We start from the raw sequence: 16,337 nt of genomic DNA on the forward strand, positions 1-16,337 counted from the left end.
CCTTCACCTGGGTCACTCTTCTCATCTCCTTTTGGCCTGTTAAATTTATTTTTGGAGGACTTACTCCATATCACCTCTGTGGGAAAGCCCCACCAAACTGCACCAGAGCAGGTCATTCTGAACTTGACCAGGAACCCCTTCTGGATCTGACTGTGTATAGGGTGCTGGGACTGTAGCAGTGAGGAATCCCGGTGGCCCTCCATAGTGTCCCCACAACCCGGCACTCACAGCCTGGCTTGGGACCTGCTGATCAGGTCCAGCGTAGTCATGCTTCCCACAAAGGAAGGCCCTGAGCATGGGGGTTATGCTGTGGCCCCTCTACTGGCCCAGACCTAGCCCCAGCATGGATCCTGCCCCTCTACTGGCCCAGACCTAGCCCCAGCATGGATCCTGCCATATGTGGGCTGTTTGTCATCACACCAGACTCATCACTGGCCTCCCTGACTGTTCCTTTCCCCTCATACCTTTTCTCATCCCAGCAGCCAGAAGGATCTTGTAAAAACTTAAGAGTTTTACAAGACAAAGTAAAAGCCAAAGTCTTCATGGTGGCTCACAAGGCCCTGTGTCATCTGGCCCCCGTGACCTCCCTGGTTTCCCCATTGTCTGCTCTGCTCGAGCCTCAGCAGCCTCTTCACTGCCCTGCAAACACACCTGGCACATCCTGCTTCTTCCCAGGATCTTTATATACCCCTCCCTCCCCTGTCTCCTTTCAGGTCTTTGCTCATCTTTTACTGTCTTCCTTACTTTCTGTTCTTCAGCGCCCTCCCCACCTATTTCTTGTTTCAGAACTTTAGCACACACTGACCCCACTGCCTGAAATACCTATCCCTGTCAGCCCCAGCCAACTAACTCCTACCAACCTCATCTTGCCTCAGATGCCACTTTGCCAGGGAGGCCTCAGACCTCCTCCACCCACCACTCCTGGGTTCCCACATCATGACAGGGTCCTTGGATGTCTAAAGGGACCCAAATCCTAGGGAAGGGAGTGATCTGCCCATTGATGAGTGGACAAGATGGCATCCCAATGTATTCTTCTGGCACTAGGATTCAAGACACTGGGGCATTTTACAAGGCACCAAAGCCTTGGAGAGGGAGGGTGCATCTCAATTCACAGAGAGGTAGGGAGCCAGGTCCGCACCTCTCTACTATGAGTGGCCTGTGACCTGGTCAGGCAGTGTTACCCACATTGTAGGGTTTTCCACCAGGTTTTGGTTTCTTTGTGGACTGGTCATAGAGTGGCAATGTTCTCAGCCCTACTGAGCACACATGAGGTGCTTTGCTTATACATGATCCCAGAGACTTGCACTGGCCCCAAAACACAGGGATGGCTATTTGCCCCCATTTTACAGATGGGGCAACTGAGGGTCCAAGGGTTAGAGACTTGGTCAAGGTTACAGCCACAATGAAAGCTGGTTCTGCCCTCCTCATCCTTTTTCCTTGCATTCAAGGCCTGGGGCAGTGTAGGTGGGGCTCAAGCATCCTCCTGCCTGCCCCCCATCCCTCTGGCCAGTCAATGTTATGATGTTATCGCAGCTGATTTAATTTCAAAGACAGATTGAGCTGTGGTGGGTGGGGGAGCAGTTACTCAAAACCATCTGCCCTGTTGTCATGGGAATGGGCTCTCAGCAATTGTTCAGGGGCTGAATCCAGATAAGGGCATGGAGGGGGCTGGAGAGGACTGCGTGAACAGAGTGGGGATGGGTGGGACAATGGCGGAGCAGGGAAAGACATGGAAGAAAGGAAAGACTCAGAAAAAGAGGTAAGGGCACAGAGACATGAGGGAACCGAGATGAGGGCCCCGGGAGACAGGGCAAATGTGACCAAATGAAGAGACTTGGAGAAACAGAAAAACACCTGGACATAGCTACGGAATGGATGCCAATCACAGTCTCAGAGCAAATTCGGTGGGTGGAACAAAGGGTGAAAGGGATGCCTTGCCTGCCCACAGCTCTCTTGGCCACAGACCCCCACACTAACTCCAGACACCATGCTAAGCCATGGCTTCTCACAGCAGTGCTCCTACTGGGACAGGTCTTGGGGGAACATTCAGACCTCATCTGGTTCTTCTGCCACAACAGGATCGCAGATCCCAGTGTTTCTCCCTGGGTCAAGCTCAGCTCAGGGTTGGGACAATAACTGTTTCTGCCAAACAGCAGCCAGCACCCTTGATCTGGCTTTTAGGAAAATCACATCATCAAAACTTGCCAAGACAACATGGGCCTCATCTTGAAGAGAGAGGGGAGGGGCTGAGCATCTACATTGTGCTTTGTCTACCAAACATCCGTGCCTCCAGACAGCCCTCCCCATTTTACAAGACAGGAACTTGGAAAAAGAGCCCCTACTGTAACATATTTGTCCATCACCTCTTGTGGGACAGGGCTTGAAAGGTACTGGGACAGCAATATAGGGGCTTTGTTCTGTTGGACCCCACCACCCATGCCCCACCTTCCCCAAGCTCAGGGCCTGGCTCGCCTCAGCCCTATCCCCAAGATGCCCTGGTTCTGTTCTCACAGACAAAGCCTTAGCGCATCCCCCAGTTGGCCTGTGAGTCTTCGCAGATGCTGTCCTGTCCCAGCCAGATGGGGGAAGGGAGCACCAATTCAGCAATTTTAAGACAGCTGCTTCTGATGGCACACCACAACCCCCAACTCCCCAGTCAGCCACCTGTATGGCCCCCATGATTGTCCTCCATATGCTGTCTGCCATTGTCTGGTCCTACTTCTGCATCAGGCCAACAGTATTATGTGCCAACACTACTGTCCAGTGCCCAGCTCAGAAAGTAGTACATATTGGGGCCTTAGGAATGCTGACATGTCCACTTCCACCTCAGCAGCAGTAGGCTCAGACTTCAGATCTGGACATTCGCTGTATGCTTGATGACTCTGGCCTCCCTCAGGCATCTCACAATGACCCAGGGAGCTCCCACTGTGGACCTCTGCCCCAGCCTCCTCCCTGGGCTCCAGGCTACCAGCACCAACCTGCCTGAAGTGGCCCTCTATGGACAACTTCAGTGCTCCTCTGACTTTGTGACTCCCCTGCTCCAGCCCTCAGATAAAGCTGAGATACTTTCCTTCTAGATTTATTCATTCTACAGTCATTCATTACTACATTTGCATTTCTAGTAGTACAAAGTCCAAACTTCCCAAAGCAGCTCACAGGATACTATTAAAATCCCCTTTGAATTCAAACAAATTGGACTAGTATGCCCTCAGGTGGAAACCTCCAAACTATGCTCAAAGACCCAGGACAAAGTTCCAATACTCACCAAGACCCCAGGCTCCCAGCCTCATCCTTCACTATCTCCCACCTCCCTCTTTTATTTTTCAATGGGTGATTAATTGATTATGATAAAATACACATAACAATAACACATATGTAAAATACACATAAAAGGACAGCAATAGAAGAATTAGGAAAGATCACCAGAGCAAAGGTGTCTTTAGAGACCAGGGCTAAGATCATCCATCCCCTTGTATTCCTAATTATTATGTATGGATGCAAAAGTTGGATAGTGAAGAAGGCTAGTGGGAAAAAAATGGATTCCTTTGAAATATGAAGGAGAGCTCTACAGATACCCTGGACCTCCAGAAAGATGAACAAATGGGTCCTAGAGCAAATTAAACCTGAAACATCGCTGAAGGCAAAAATAACAAAACTGAAGCTGTCCACTTCAGCTACATCATTCTAATTTCTGCTTATATGAACTTGACTCCTTTAGGGACCTCATATAAGTGGAATTATACAATATTTGTCCTTCTGTTAGGCTTCTATTTATTGCTTGGACTTGCCCTGCTCTTTCTTGACTTAAGTGGGCAGGCATTTTCACCCACAATGGGTAGGCATGATTGTGGGTGATTGCAGGCAAAGTTGACCCCACCCAGAAGAGGAAAGGAGTGAGAAGCAATATTTGGCAACAGCCTTGAAAACTTCTAGTGCCCTTTATGTACATGGCAATTCTATATGGACAAGTTTGTGAGAATTCTAAAATTATTTTTCAGCTTGTGCTTATTATAACAAATTAAAAATGTATAGAAGAATGTAAAATAAAAATACCCTCACAGACACACCCAATACTTGGCTCCCTAGATATTTCACTGGAGGAGGTTTGCAAAGTATCCTAGCTAACATTTTAGAAAACTTTACTGTGCATGTGTATATTTTTCCTTTTTAACCAAAATGAGCACCATTCCACATGTGTCATGATGCCTCTTGCTTTATCCACATAGCAGTATATTGTGGACGGTTGCTGCCCTCCATGTAACCCCATCTCATAGAAGGGGAGAATGATGCTTCTTGGGGGAAAAGTAACTCAAGTTCACCAGACAGGAAGTAGATGGGTGGGGCCAGATCCCAGGTCATTGGACAACCAGCCTCCTGCTGCCTCCAACCAGGTCTCTTCTCCTAGAAACAGATACCCAGCTGTCCCTGGGGTCTGATGGGAGTTGAGGCTTCAGCTTCATTCCTGTTGGGCTATTTTTGTTACCAAGTCTGTCAGAACCCAAGTAAATAGTGCGGAGATCCACCCCCACACCCACCCCCGCCCACCCCCCCGCCATAGGGTTGTGGGGGGTAGGGTGTACAGATCTCCAGCCTCGGGTGAGATATATACCAGGTTCTGGTAGGAGGGATGAGGTTTAGAGTCAGACAGATGGGGGTCTAGTCAATGGGCAAGTCATCTCACCCCTCTGAGCCTCAGTTTCCTTTTATGCCAAATAATACATTTCTACCCACTACATTTGTCCCTCGCACCAGTGCTGGGGATGGTAGCATGTGATGAGTAATGGTTTGTATGCAATGCCTCCCATGCTCATTTGTCCCCTTTTCTTGTCAGTGTCCATGTGGTTGGGATGAGGGTGAGGGCAGCAGGCTTGCTCCCTACTGCTTCACAGACCACCCCTCTCAGACTTTTCCGGCCTTTGCTCACGCTGCTCCTCACTTCTTCTTCTTCTTTTTTTTTTTTCATTAAACTTTGTTTTAATGGGTCCAAAATTCGGTGACAGATTTTGGTCAAGTTGTTTCCGTTAAAAAGTACTGATTTAAAAAACTAATAACTTAAAAATTGCCACACACACACAAAAACCAAATGGTCCACAAAACATTCTCCTTTCCTTCTGAAGGTTTTACGATGCATTGTAATCATTAACCAGTCCTTTGCTATTAAACTTAAGTGGCCAATTGAGACAAACAGTTCTTATACCATGTTTCCACCACTGATTAAGACTGGGGTGGCAGGTGTTGGGGATAATATTCATTTAGCCTTCTGATCTTTCTGGGCAGACTTGGTGACTTTGCCAGCTCCAGCCGCCTTCTTGTCCACTACTTTGATGACACCAACAGCAACTGTCTGGCTCATGTCACGAACAGCAAAGCGGCCCAGAGGAGAATAGTCAGAGAAGCTCTCAACACACATGGGCTTGCCAGGAACCATATCAACAATGGCAGCATCACCAGATTTCAAAAACTTTGGGCCATCTTCCAGCTTCTTCCCAGAGCAAGGATCAATCTTCTCCTTCAGCTCAGCAAATTTGCAGGCAATATGAGCTGTGTGACAATCCAGAACAAGTGCATAACTGGCACTGATTTGGCATGGATAGTTGAAGATGATCATCTGAGCTGTGAAGCCAGCAGCTTCCATTGGTGGGTCATTTTTGCTATCACCAGCCACATTGCCATGAAGAACATCTTTGACAGACACGTTCTTGACATTGAAGCCCACATTGTCCCCAGGAAGCGCTTCACTCAGATAGTCAAGGTGCATTTCAACAGACTTTACTTCAGTTGTAACGTTGACTGGAGCAAAGGTGAACACCATGCCAGGTTTGAGAACACCAGTCTCCACTCGGCCCACAGGGACAGTACCAATGACACCAATTTTGTAGACATCCTGGAGAGGCAGACGTAGGGGCTTGTTAGTTGGATGAGTTGGTGGCAGGATGCAATCCAGAGCTTCCAGCAGCATGGTTCCACTGGAACTGCCATCTTTATGAGTGATTTCCATCCCTTGAACCACGGCATGTTAGCACTTGGCTCCAGAATGTTGTGACCATTCCAATCAGAAATTGGCACAAATGCTACTGTGTCAGGGTTGTACCCAATTTCCTTTCTTTTTTAAAAAAAATTTTATTGTTATTCAATTACAGTTGTATGCCTTTTCTCCCCATCCCTCCACCCCACCCCAGAAAAACCACCTCCCTCCCCCACCACCACCCTCCCCCTTGATTTTGCCCATGTGTCCTTTATAGTAGTTCCTGTAATCCCATTTCCAGACTGTCCCCTCCCCACTCCTCCCTGGCTATTGTTAGATTGTTCTTAACTTCAATGTCTCTGGTTATATTTTGTTTGCTTTTTTCTTTTGTTGATTATGTTGCAGTTAAAGGTGAGATCATATGGTATTTGTCCCTCACCGCCTGGCTTATTTCACTTAGTATAATGCTCTCCAGTTCCATCCATGCTGTTGCAAAGGGTATAAGCTCCTTCTTTCTCTCTGCTGCATAGAATTCCATTGTGTAAATATACCATAGTTTTTGGATCCACTCATTTGCTGATGGGCACCTAGGTTGCTTCCAGTACTTGGCTATTGTAAAGTGTGCTGCTATGAACATTGGGGTGCATATATTCTTTTGGATTGTTGTTTCAGGGTTCCTAGGGTATAATCCCAGCAGCGGAATTACTGGGTCAAAGGGCAGTTCCATTTTTAGTTTTCTAAGGAAATTCCATACTGTTGTCCACAGCGGCTGCACCAGTCTGCATTCCCACCGACAGTGTACTAGGGTTCCCTTTTCTCCTCATCCTCTCCAACATTTGTTTGTTGGTTTGTTTATGTTGGCCACTCTGACTGGTGTGAGATGGTACCTCATTGTGGTTTTAATTTGCATCTCTCTGATTGCTAGTGATCCTGAGCATCTTTTCATATGTCTCTGGGCCCTCTATATGTCTTCCTTGGCGAAGTGTCTGTTCAAGTCCTTCGCCCATTTTTTCACTGGGTTGTTTGTCTTCCTGGAGTGCAGTTATGTGAGTTCGTTATATATTTTGGAGATCAGCCCCTTGTCTGAGGTATCATTGGCAAATATATTTTCCCATTCTGTTGGTTCTCTTTTCATTTTAACACTGTTTTCTTTAGCCCTGCAGAAGCTTTTTATTTTGATGAGGGCCCATCTGTTTATTCTTTCCTTTATGTCCCTTGCTTTGGGAGTCATATCTGTGAGGATGTTGCTGCGTGGAATGTCTGAGATTTTTCTGCCAATGTTTTCCTCTAGGGCTTATGTGGTGTCACAACTTATATAGGTCTTTTATCCATCTTAAATGTATTTTTGTGTATGGTGTAAGTTGGTGATCGAGTTCCATTTTTTTGCACATAGCTGTCCAACACCATTTGTTGAAGAGGTTGTTTTTGCTCCATTTTATACTCCTGCCTCCTTTGTCAAATATTAATTGACCATAAAGACTTGAGTTTATTTCTGGGATCTCTGTTCTGTTCCATTGTTCTGTATGCCTGTTTTTATGCCAGTACCAGGCTGTTTAGATTACAGTGGCCTTGGAATAGAGTTTGATATCAGGTATTGTGATCCCTCCTGCTTTGTTCTTCTTTCTCAAAATTGCTGCAGCTATTCGAGGTCGTATATGGTTCCATATGAATTTCTGAAATGTTTGTTCTATATCTATGAAATATGTCATGGGTACTCTAATAGGGATTGCATTGAATCTATAAATTGCTTTGGGTAATATGGCCATTTTGATGATGTTAATTCTTCCAATCCATGAGCATGGTACATGCTTCCATTTGTTTGTGTCTTCCTTAATTTCTTTCTTCAGTGTTGTGTAGTTTTCTGAGTACAGGTCTTTCACCTCCTTGGTTAGGTTTATTCCTAGGGACTTTATTTTTCTTGTCGCTATATCAAATGGGATTTTTTTCCTGATTTCTGTTTCTGATGTTTCGTTGTTGGTATACAGGAATGCCTTTGATTTCTGAGTATTGACTTTGTATCCAGCTGTTTTGCCAAATTCATGTGTTAGGTTTAAGAGTTTTTTGTAGAGTCTATAGGATTTTCCATGTACACTATCATGTCATCTACAAACAGTGACAGTTTCATTTCCTCCTTTCCAATTTGGATGCCTTTTATTGCTTTTCCTTGTCTGATAGCTGAGGCTAGGATTTCCAATACTGTGTTGAATAGGAATGGTGAGAGAGGGTATCCTTGTCTTGTTCCTGATCTTAGTGGGAAAGCTCTAAGATTTTGCGAATTGAGTATGATGTTGGGTGTAGGTCTCTCATATATGGCCTTAATATGTTGAAGAGTGCTCCCTCTATTCCCACTTTGCTGAGTGTTTTTATCAGAAATGGGTGCTGTACCTTATCAGATGCTTTTTCCACATCTATTGATATGATCAAGTGGTTTTTGTCTTCCCTTTTGTTTATGTGGTGTATTATGTTTATTGATCTGCAAATATTGTACCATCCTTGCATCCCTCGGATGAATCCCACTTGGTCATGGTGTATCATCTTTTTAATGTATTGCTGGATGCAGATTGCCAATATTTTGTTGAGAATTTTAGTGTCTATGTTCATCAGCAATATTGGCCTAAAGTTTTCTTTCTTCATTGTGCCTTTCTCTGGTTTTGGGATTACGATGATGCTGACTGCATAAAAAGAGTTTGGGAGTCTTCCATCAGTTTGGAATTTTTGAATAGTCTTTGAAGGATAGAGGTTAGCTGTTCCTTAAATTCTTTGTAGAATTTTCCTGTGAAACCATCTGGTCCAGGGCTGTTGTGTGTTGGGAGTTTTTTGATGACTGCTTCAATTTTGTCTGTTGTTATTGGTCTGTTCAGGTTTTCTGCTTCTTCTTCATTCATTTTGGAAGATTATATTTGTCTAGAAATGTGTCCATTTCACTTAGGTTTTCAAATTTCTTGGAACACAGTTCTTCATAGTAATAATTTCTTACAATCCTTTGTATTTCTGTGGTATCAGTTGTAATCTCTCCTCTTTCATTTCTAATTGTGTTTATTTGGATCCTCTCTCTTATTTTCTTGATGAGCCTACTTAAAGGCTTGTCGATTTTGTTTATCTTTTCAAAGAACCAACTCCTGGATTCATTGATCCCTAGAGTTGTGCTTTTAGTCTCTATGTCATGTAACTCTGCTCTGATCTTGGTTATTTCCTTCCTTCTGCTTGCTCTGGGCTGTCTTTGTTGTTGTTCCTCCAGTTCTTGTAGGAGTAGGGTGGGTTGTTTGTTTGAAATGTTTCTATTTTCTTAAGGTAGGCCTGTATTGCTATGAACTTCCCTCTCAGGACTGCCTTTGCTGTGTCCCATAGGTTTTAGGTTGTTGTGAGTTCGTTCTCATTTGTTTCCAGAAAGTTTTTGATTTCTTCCCTAATCTCGTTCTTGACCCATTCATTGCTTAATAGCATGCTATTCAGTCTCCATGATTTTGAGTGTTTGGGTTTTTTTCCTTTGGTGTTGGTTTCTAGTTTCAGTCCCTTGTGGTCAGAGAAAATGTTTGATATGATTTCAATTTTCTTGAAGTTGTTGGGGCTTGCTTTGTGTCCTATCATGTGGTCTATCTTTGAAAAAGTTCCATGTACACTTGAAAAGAATATGTATTTTGCTTCTTTGGGATGAAAAGCTCTATGTATATCAGTTAAGTCATTTCCTCTAGGGTATTGCGTCATGACACAATATCCTTGTTGATATTTTGTTTGGAAGATCTGTCCATTTTTGACAGTGGGGTGTTAAAGTCCCCTACTATAATTGTGTTGCTGTCAATATCTTTCTTGAAGTCCTCCAAGATTTTCTTTATGTATTTGGTGCTCCTATTCTGGGTGCATATATATTTACAATGTTTATGTCTTCTTGGTGGATTCTTCTTTTGACTATTATGAAGTGACCTTCTGGGTCTCTCTTTATGGCCCTTCTTTTGAAGTCTATTTTGTCTGATATGAGTATTGCTACTCCTGCCTTTTTTCCTGTCTATTTCGCTTGGAAAATTTGTTTCCAGCCCTTCACTTTCAGTCTATGTAGGTCTTTTGTCCTGAAGTGGGTCTCTTGTAGGCAGCATATGTGTGGGTCATGTTTTCTTATCCATTCAGCTATTCTATGTCTTTTGATTGGAGCATTTAATCCATTTACCTTTAAGGTTATTATCGATAGGTAGTTATTCATTGCCATTTTTTCATACCTGTGTTCCTCTGTCTTTCTCCTTTCCTTCCTTTCCTTAAGCAGTCCCTTTAGCATCTCTTGCAGAGCAGGTTTGGTGGAGCTGTATTCTTTTAGACTTCTTTTGTCTGGGAAGCTCTTTATTTGGCCTTCTATCTTGATTGAGAGCTTTGCTGGGTAAAGTATCCATGGTTGCAGGCCTCTGGTTCTCATTAGTCAGAATATTTTTTGCCATTCTCTTCTGGCTTCGAGCATTTCCATTGAGAAGTTAGTTGCTAACCTTATTTGGGCTCCCTTGTATGTTACTTCTTGTTTCTCCCTTGCTGCCTTTAAGATCCTGTCTTTGTGTTGGAATTTTGCCATTTTAATTATTATGTGTCTTGCAGTGGGCCTCCATGGGTTCCTCTTGCTTGGGACTCTCTGTGTTTCCTGGATTTATGTGACTTTTTCTCTTATCAGATTAGGGAAATTTTCCATCATTACTTTTTCAAACATGTTTTCTATCCCTTGTTCTTCCTCTTCTCCTTCTGGCATCCCTATTATATGGATATTATTATGTTTCATGTTGTCCTGCATTTCCCTTAATCCCTCTTCATTCTTTCTGAGCCTCTTTTCCTTTTCTTGCTCTTTCTGGGTGTTTTTTTCTACCTGTCCTGTAACTCACTGATTCGATTCTCTGCTTCATCAAGTCTGCTTTTGATTCAATCTACTATGTTTTTCAGTTCAGAAATTATATTCTTCATTTCCTCTTGGCCCTTGTTGATAGTTTATATTTCTGTTTTCATGTTGATATAGTTTGCAGTGAATTCATTGTAATTTCCCTGTAGTTTGTGGTAGTTCTCTGTGAGCTTCCTGATAACCATTGCTTTGAACTCAACATCTGATAGTTGACTTGCCTCTTTTTCAGTTAGCATTCTTTCTGAGGCTTCCTCCTTTGCTTTCATTTGGGGATTGTTTCTTTGTCTTCCCATTGTTTGTGAGACTCTTCTTGTTAGCCTCTGCTTCTTAAATTGATCTGTTCTGACTCCTTGGGTTTGTGGTATGAACTTCTATGGTTGAATGCCAGTGGGATATAGTGGTTACATCTCCTTAATATCCTGTGCTCACTGGTCTTGAGCTGACATTTATGGGTCTAACAGGGTCTAACTCTGGTCTTTTCATAGCTGCAGGTTTTATTGTCTCAGCTGTGGAAAAAGGAGAGAAAGAAGGAAAAAGAAGGTGAAGGGTAGGAGGGGGAAAAAGGAATAGAAAAGGAATGGAAGGAAGGAGGGAAGAAGGAATAAAAAACGATCGGAGGAAAGATATGAAGAAGGAATTTTATCAAAAATTGAAACAAAAAAATAAATAAAATAAGGCAGGAAGAAGGAATAAAAAAGGTAAAGGATGGAAGGAAGAAGGAATAAAAAAGAAAGAAGGACAGAAAGGAAGAAGGAATTTAGGGCGAAAGGAGAAAAAAAAAAGAGAGAGAGAGAGAAAAGAAAAAATAATATTCTTCTGCTGGCTTTAAACCGGTCAGGTTAGTTCTGTTGGTCTCCCTGTCTGTGAAACGGGAGGGGGTGGTTGGAGGGATTGGTTTCACTTTTCTCCCTTCCTGAGCCACACTCTTCGCTGTTGTTCAGCCTCCAGTCCAGTTCTTTAGGGTCCTTCTGCTCCCCCCTAGGCCTTTAGTTCACCAGTTGTGCTGTCCCTGAGTTGCACCAATTGGGGGCAACTCACACTCCACCTTCTTGCTCTTTACTCTCTTAGATGCTAGGGCCTCTGGGTGCTCCTTCAGGGTAGTTCAGCCCCCTACTGGGTGAAGTCTTTCCAAGGACTGCAGTCTCCCCTAGCCCTGCAGCTCCGCTGTGCTGGGGGTTCTGCCTTCCTCCTAGAGAGCGAGCAGGCCCTGCAGGGCTCTGTGCACAGGGGCTCGGTGGGAGTTGTTCAGAACGGGTGCTTTTAGATGTTGTCGCCTGTGGGCAGTCAGGCCGTTGATCCCGTTGCGTGGGGGATCCCCAGCTTTGGGCTTGTGTGCGGGGCAGCCAGCCGCTGATCTGGGTGAGCACCCTCTCAAGGTTTCAGTTGTGGGCGCCCACTCGGGGTTCAGGTGCCGGCGCCCAGGCTGCTGATCTAGGTGCGTGCCCACCTAAGCGCTTTGGGTCTGTGCGCCCAGGCAGCCAGCCACTGATCAGGTTGGGAGCCCACCCGGGGTTTCAGTTGTGGGCATCCAGGCCGCTGATCGAGGTGCGCGCCCACCTGGCATTTCAGGTGTGGGCCCCAGGCCACTGATTGGTGTATGTGCCCACTGGGGTGCTTTGGGCCTGTGTGCCTAGGCAGCCGGGCCACTGATCAGGGTGCTTGCCCACCCGGGGTTTCTGTTGTGGGCGCCCAGTCGCTGATCTGGGTGTGTGCCAACCAGGCTTCAGGTGTGTGCTGGGGCTGCTTATCCCGCGTTCAGAGTCCAGGGGCTGAGGGGGGAGGGGTGCAAGAGGCCACTGCTGCTGCGGAGAATTCTCTACCTAGCCACTGAGTGCCTCTATTATCTCTTTTTCTTTTCGAGAAATTCTTCCTATTCAAGCCCCTCTGGTCCAAACAAGCACCTGACTTCTCACACAGCCCAGCCTGGCTCTCTCCCAAGAATCCTGCAGGAGACCCTGTGCCCGGGCGGGGGCTTCAGCCGCCCTGGTCCCCACGCTGGTCCCAGGGACCTTATTGTCCTTAAGCACTCTTCTTACCATCTGATCTTTCAATGTCCTCTATCTTTGGTCTCCAATCTTCATATATGCTGGAATACCGTTGGCTGTTCGCTCTGTTCCTCAGATCAGCTTGGCGTCACTGGTGCTGAAGGGAAGTGGACTCTGCTCCCACCTATCTTGCCACCATCTTCGAGACCTCCCAATTTTCTTAATGTAGGTGCTGACTTCTTTAACAATTTCCTCCTAACTCTTCTGGCTGTAGGGCGGCTCAGTAGAATCCATTTTGTTAACACATCAGCTGTTTTACAGCAGTTGTGTAAGCCAGAAGGGCATGCTCACGGGTCTGCCCATTCTTGGAGATACCTGCTTCAAACTCAACAACACCAGGAGCAACAATCAGGACAGCACAGTCAGCCTGAGATGTCCCTGTAATCATGTTCTTGATAAAAAGTCTCTGTGTCCTGGGGCATCAATGATGGTCACATAATGCTTGCTAGTTTCAAATTTCCACAGGGAGATACCAATGGTGATACCACACTCACGTTCAGCTTTCGGCTTATCCAAGACCCAGGCATACTTGAAGGAGCCCTTCCCCATCTTAGCAGCCTCCTTCTCAAATTTTTTGATGATTCTTTTGTCTATCACACTACATTTGTAGATCAGATGGCCAGTAGTGGTAGTCTTGCCGGAATCTACATGTCCAATAACCACAATGTTGATGTGAGTCTTTTCCCCTTCCATTTTGGCTTTGATTTAGTGGTCGTTTTCTCTACACCTGCATTCTGGTGGCAAACCCGTTGTGAAAAAAAAAGCTGCTCCTCACGTCTAAACCATCTTTTATTTTGCAATTCAGAGCCTTCACTTTCTTTAGGATTTCTTGGGGAAGAAGCCTATATTTGTTTCCTATGGCTGCTGTAACAAATTACCACAAAGTTAGTAGCTTAAAACAACACACATTAATTCTCTTACAGTTCTGGAAGCCAGAATTACACAATGGGTCTTATTGGGCTTTCAACACTGGTTAAAACCAGTGTCTACATGTGTGGCATGTGGCATCAAGGTGTTGGCAGAGCTGTGTTCCTTCTGGAGAATCTGGGGGAGATTCTGACTCCGTGTCCTAGAGACTTCCTGCAGTCCTTCACTAGTGGCTCCATCCTTCATCTTGAGAGCCAGCAGTGTAACATCTCCAATGTCTCTAACTCCTACCCTCCTGCTTTCCTCTTATAAAAACCCTTGTGATTATATTGGGCTTTCCTGTATAATTCAGGATGATCTTTCCATCTCACACCTTTAACTTAATTACATCTACAGATTTCCTTTACTCTTGCAGAGTTACTGCTTAGAGTTCCATCTAAGCTAATATACCTGTTTTGGGGATTAGGAAGTGGACGTCTTTGGGGGCCATTATTCAGCCCACCACAAGGCCTTTATTCTTTTTTAAAAGATGTTATTTATTTATCTTTACAGAGAGGGGAATGGAGGAAGAAAGAGAGGGAGAGAATATCTATGTGTTAGAGAAACATCAATCGGCTGCCTCTCAAATGTCCCCAACTGGGGACCCAGCATGCAACCCAGGCACATGCCCTGACTGGGAATTAAACTGGTGACCCTTTGATTTGCAGGGCAATGCCCAACCACTGAGCCACACCAGTCAGGGCCCACCACAGGATTTTTAGAGAGAATGGGGGTCAGAGAGACTGGTATAACAGCTCATGGTCATCTGCTTCTCAAATGACCTCCTATCTGGAAGGCACTTGAATACCTTGATCCCTGGGACAGGACCTAGGTTCAACTCTGATCCCCTGAAGGGAAGCCCAGTGGGAGGAGGGTAGGCTGTGTCTCAGATCCAAATAAAGGAGAAGAAATCAGGAGGTCATGGCTGGGAGCTAGGATTAGGGAGTAGTACCTGCAAGGTGGGGTTAAAACCAGTGTCTACATGTGTGGCAAAGCTGGGAGGCAGCTGTCAGGGTCCTGGACGTGCTCAGCCCCTCTTGCTGGAGAACCTAGGCCAGTCTCTCTTCTTGTCTTGACTTGCCTCTCCAGCTGTCAAAGCTCTCCCTCTCCTCTTCCCAAGGCTGTGTTCTCTGTTCCAGAGCCCCTGACATCTTATCCATTGAATGGCATTAGTCTCCCCCTCCAGTGAACCCAATGAATGGTCTGGGCACAGGTCCCTGGGAAAGCTAAGGATCACAGTGCATAGCTTGTCCTTGGTGGTTGTCCTAGGATGCCAATAGACCGTGGGCTGTCCACAGGGGCAGTTTACATTTGTTTTGAGAAAAAGTTTCATTACAGCCTCCATTGGCATCTCAGAGGGCTCTGGGGTGCACCCAAGGTTGAGCATGACCTCAGATGACGTATCTGAGCCCCCCATCTCCCTCTTTCCCCACCAAGGCTACCTGGCTCCATGTTCCCTGCACCTGATCCTCCCTGATTTGGTGGGGTTTGGCCCCCAGAACTGGCCTCCCCTCCATGGGTCCTGGGAGGCATGGGAGCCAAGCAGTGCTGGGCTAAGGCCGCCAACCACACTGAGCTGTCACACCCCCAAAGCAGGAACCTGGTACCACCAGCCACTTGAGCCCTCAGGCACCGTGGTTATTGCGGTCACCAGAGCAGCCAGTCAGGAAACCCCTGGGGTCGTGGAGTTCTGGATGACAGTAAGGGTACATACAAGCTATCTTCTCTCCATATGATTGAGCTGCTCTCCACCCCTTGAATCCTCACCATATCTACACAGCCTCCCTGCCATCATATCTCTGGCCATGCAGCTCCTACCCCCAGTGTCCTTCCAACCCTTCTCCATCAAGGCCAAATGGAGACTTGGCCTTCTTTTGGTTCATCCCATTTTCCCCTCTTTTGGTTCATCCCATTTTCCCCTCTTTTGGAACCACAGAAATCAGTCTCTCTCCATTTGATATTTCTGAATATCTTCCACCTGGCATGCTAGCAGCCAGTGCCTTGAGGGCAGGGACATTCTCTGCTCTGCCTTTTAGGACCAGAGGAAGCCAGCAGCAGTGGCTCAGCCGTAACTACTCAGTAGGAAAAGTGTTTTTCTGCACAGCTAAAAGTGACAAGACAGGTGTCCCAAGGATTCCTGTGGTACCAGATGGGGAGGATGGAGCTGGGTCTTGCCCCTTCCCCATCCTGCTGTTTCCCATGTGGCCTTCCTGAAATCTGGGCCTTTGAAAGAATGCTTTTTGGAAAGGAAAGCAAGGGCATTTATTACAAAAGACTGATTCCGACACTTGTTTTAAATTGATATTTGATTAAAGAGTTAATTATTAATTAAGCTTATCAATTGCCTGCCAGGTGCTGGCTGAGAAAGGCTGGCTTGAACTACCCACAGCACCTGCACTTCTTGCAGAAGTGGGTCAACAGCACCATCTTTGTTCACACTAGTTCAGTTGCTGACTTAGCTGCCAATGGTCTGGCGCTTCTCCCCACAGGAGATTCAGGAGTGTTGCTGATGTCCAGTTGGTGATAACACTCCTGATGCCCAGGAGCATTAGCT

General features: G+C 45.8%; 1 pseudogene; it reads right to left on the reverse strand.

The window, feature by feature from the left end:
* Positions 1-4,990: 4,990 nt before the first annotated feature.
* Positions 4,991-13,570, reverse strand: LOC112322798 (elongation factor 1-alpha 1-like; annotated as a pseudogene).
* Between the last annotated feature and the right edge of the window lie 2,767 nt (positions 13,571-16,337).

Source organism: Desmodus rotundus, chromosome 10 (assembly GCF_022682495.2).
Source record: "Desmodus rotundus isolate HL8 chromosome 10, HLdesRot8A.1, whole genome shotgun sequence".
NCBI classification, from domain to species: domain Eukaryota; kingdom Metazoa; phylum Chordata; class Mammalia; order Chiroptera; family Phyllostomidae; genus Desmodus; species Desmodus rotundus.